This window comes from Coffea arabica, chromosome 5c, assembly GCF_036785885.1.
Source record: "Coffea arabica cultivar ET-39 chromosome 5c, Coffea Arabica ET-39 HiFi, whole genome shotgun sequence".
NCBI lineage: Eukaryota > Viridiplantae > Streptophyta > Magnoliopsida > Gentianales > Rubiaceae > Coffea > Coffea arabica.
The window spans coordinates 4,324,627-4,328,460 of record NC_092319.1 but is presented as its reverse complement, the minus strand read 5'-3'; the positions used below and the strand labels follow the sequence as shown (position 1 = coordinate 4,328,460).

The following is a 3,834-nucleotide window of genomic DNA, read 5'->3' as shown; positions in this document are numbered from 1 at the left end:
TTTAATACTATACTTACTGACGGGAAACCTTTGAAGTGTCTGCCAAATTGACTTTGGTCACACGAGGACGCAAACTGAAAACGGCCGCATATAATTTCGCGCTAGCTCTTCACCCGCTTCCAACTTATTAAAAAGTAACTTTTCTGATGGTTTAAGACGAAAATACCCTAGCCAATTTCCTCTCAAATCCTGCTCCTCTACTTTCTTCATCATATCAGTCTGGTGCATCTAAGGAAACGCCGCCGCCCTCCGGCTAACTGACTTCCTCTAAATCCTATTCCTCTACTTTCTTCATCACAAATCGCTACAAGTCGACCTGCATTTCTGGTTGTCGAATGGGCAAGGCACTTTGTCTTGTTATCAACCGTTCTGGTAAGGATATCAAATTCACAGAGTGGAGGCTGGGGTACGAGGAGAAATTGAGTCAGTGGGTACGGAAGGCCGTCGACGAAAAAACAATTAAGTCAGGGGACCATTACGCCTTCAGCGCGTCAGAATTTGCCAAGCATTGGGAGCGTATACAGGAGGTGGTGCGAATGTACCCGGAGTGGACGGTTTCCCTTGAAAGTGAAGATGTGAAAGGGATCCGGCTACCAGTCTCTGAACTCAAGGACAACAGAGCCTTCGTCTTCAAAATGGGAGAAAACAATGAGTTGGTGAAATTAACTGTATCCAGAGAAGAAGCGAAGAGCAGAGGAATCAAGAAAGGATTCTTTGGGAGTCTTGAGAAGATGGAAAGGCAATTAATCTCACTTGTGGTAATTGAACTTTCTCCTTTCTAGATTCCTGTCTCGTGCTTGTGTGTCGGTCAAATTATGCCGGCGCCATTTCATCTATTTGATCGATACAAACTGGGTTTGGTTTCAATTCTTTTGTGTTTGCTTAATTGCTTTTAGCTAATGATGTGTGGTGCGTATACGGTGGACTGTAGGAGTTTTGTGCATTAGTGCTTGATTCAGCTGACAATCTTTACCGGAGTGCTTTTCGCGAGACGAAAAATCTTGTACTAGAAAGAAATTTTTTTGAGGCAATTTATAGAACACTGAAAGCAGTAGTGTAACTCGCTGGTCCAAGTAGTCCACCGTCCTTTTCACACGAGTCCATGATGTGGCTCGAGTCTAACAACGCCACCCCACCCTACAACGACACCATTTGGTTGGCTGTCATTTTTCAGGAAAATCTCTTCACTTTTGGTCAACATACCCTCCTCCAATTTCTTTCTTAGCCTATCTGCATTGGAACTGTACTTAGGCAATCAGTCCACTCCAAACACCATATCACTTCCCCTTAACTTCGAGGTTATGACCACATGCTGAAACTCATAATCACACATTTTCGAAAATTTAAAAGGCTGCATACTCTAGTAGAGAGTAGTTTCCCTCCATTTGCATTTGTAACAGGCAGTGGGCTGGTACTCCTCACCTCCCATTTGATCTCCCTGACTATACCATCATCCACTAAGCTATGACTATTCTCATTGTCTATTAAGATGGACAACGGCTTCACTTGAATGTTCCCGTTAACTCTAATCGTCTTATGCTTAGCAGCCCCAGCTAGAGGATGAACTGAATGTTCCATCAGAGTATCCTGATCACTCCCCTCCACAGTCACAGTATCCATCACTTCCCTCTTCTTCTTCTGCAATCACAAAATCCTCCCCTCCTGACAATATGAATTTCAGGTTGGCATTCTTACAGACATACCTGAAAGTGTAGGGTTCATCACATTTGAGACAGAGAGTCCCTTCTCTCTTTTATCCTGGAAATTCGTAGGGTAATTTTTTTTCTGAAATTATTGGAAGTTTGGTTGTGTTTCTGCTCTGGTTTTCTTTGGGCCTCAGAAGAGAAACTGGTGAGTTTTGACCGGGTTCAGGCTTTTTAGTTGACGTATTATGAGAATTAGTTGATGTCCATTTTTAAGAGATGTGTGAAAGTCTTAGGGAAGGAACCAAGAGTTCAGTGATCTATTCAGTTTCAAACAGCTTTCTTGGTATCTTGCAAAGTGGTAGATTTTAACCAGTTTAACCATACGTGTAATCTCTACTTTTAAACCACTCATAAACAGAGATCCATAGGAGGATTCATGCATGGGAGTAGGGAAGGAATTACTAAAGCTTTTGGAGTTTCAAACTTATCCTCTTAATCTCCAAAAGTTCCGTTTTGCACAATTTTTCTAAACTCCACAATTATTTCATCTGGATTTCCTCCTCCAAATCTTATGCAAATTTGTGTAAAGAATTATGCCCACATTATCTCCTGCCTATTGCTAGAAACTCCCTGGTCAGAAAGGTTATCCAAAAAGCTGAAAGAGAACATGAAAGGCATGAGCCTTTTATACACTGAAAGCAGAAATGTAGCAAATGAATCCAGGTGGTCCACTGTCTTCTTCACACGTCCCCTGATGTGGCTCAAGTCTAACAAATGCCTGCACTTCAAAACGGCACTGTCCTGCTTAAAATTCTGTTAACTCTCTTAATCACCATTCAAATTTTGCCTGAACCTTTCTCAGATGACATTAGACTGATGTTACTGTTGCTAACCAATCTGCAACGATGAAGTATATTACGATAACAATGTTGGTGTTTTAGCTTCATATTGCAGAGGTTTTTCATGTCCCAAAAAAAAAAAATCTGGTTTCAATCTGCAATTACAGTAGAATTGTTTTGCATTGTACTTGATTTATGCTGGACTCTATGGTTGGAACTTTTTGGCACCACTTAGATATCTTATTAATAAGCTTAGAGTTTTTGCCTTGTCTGACATCTTTGTAGTTTTCTCCCATTATTAAGTGAATTCTGAAAAACGTTTGACAGATTTCAATAGCATAATAGCCTCATTTAGTTTCTTATTTATTGTGTGGCAAACTATGCATCAATCTTTTTTGGAGGCATTACTCGATTAATTTCTTGATTTTAGTGCACCTGCTGATGTAATTTCAGGATATGTTTTGGTTAATATAGGGTGTGAACAGAATTGTGGTTAAGTTTCCCCTTCATTTGCTCATCTTACTGTCGACATCATGACAGCTTTTGATGCACAGAATGTGGAACTTTCTAGTTTGTCGTCTGCCATTGTATTTTGCCTTTTTGGGTCTGTATTTTACTAATTAACTTTCTCATTGGTTATTTTCTTATCAATTGGACTAGAACGAGCGGAATAACATGTGAAGAACTTGGCAAGGCTATTAGGAGTCAGCACCAAGTTGGATTTGCTTATCTACCTTGCAAGTGGTCTGGTAAGTTCAGACCGATAAAAATCAATATCGCCAAGGCTGTAGTGCATATGAACCCTGTCATTTGGTGATTAGAGATTTGTTTTTGGTATCCATGTAAAAATCTTCTGACCAGCTAGTTAGGGCCAGATGTTCGATTGATCAAGATTTTTCATTGATGTGCTAATTGTGTTGCTGTTCATATTCTCTCTAGTTTAGAGCTTCAACTCGTACCCATCTTGTACATGCATTGCAGTGCCTTAAGCAATTTATCATTTTATCCATAGTCCGGGCTACAAATTCAGTAAGGTATGCTTTTGAAAATTGGGAAAGCCCTCAGGAAGCAGGAGCCAACTCAACCCATGGTGTTTGACTTTTCCCACTGACCATAGTTTTGTTTCTTTCGGTCTATTTGACTGCCAAAAAATCAGAACCTGTTAATTCCCTCAGTCTCTTTGAAGACTGACAGAATCCTTGCAAGCAAAGTCGAAAGACATTGTTAAAGCTTATTGACCTTTTCCACAAGAATGGCACCTAGATGCGTTGTGAGGGGATGCAGCAGAAACCTGTTGATAGCTTCTTTTTGCACGAAATATGTTGTATTGCTGAACATTCATTTTCTTG

General features: G+C 40.3%; 1 long non-coding RNA gene across 1 annotated transcript; it reads left to right on the top strand.

The window, feature by feature from the left end:
- Positions 1-211: 211 nt before the first annotated feature.
- Positions 212-3,496, top strand: LOC113690171 (uncharacterized). The gene is made up of 2 exons (XR_011814936.1): positions 212-758; positions 3,146-3,496. It is a non-coding gene; the product is annotated as an uncharacterized lncRNA (long non-coding RNA).
- Positions 3,497-3,834: the final 338 nt, after the last annotated feature.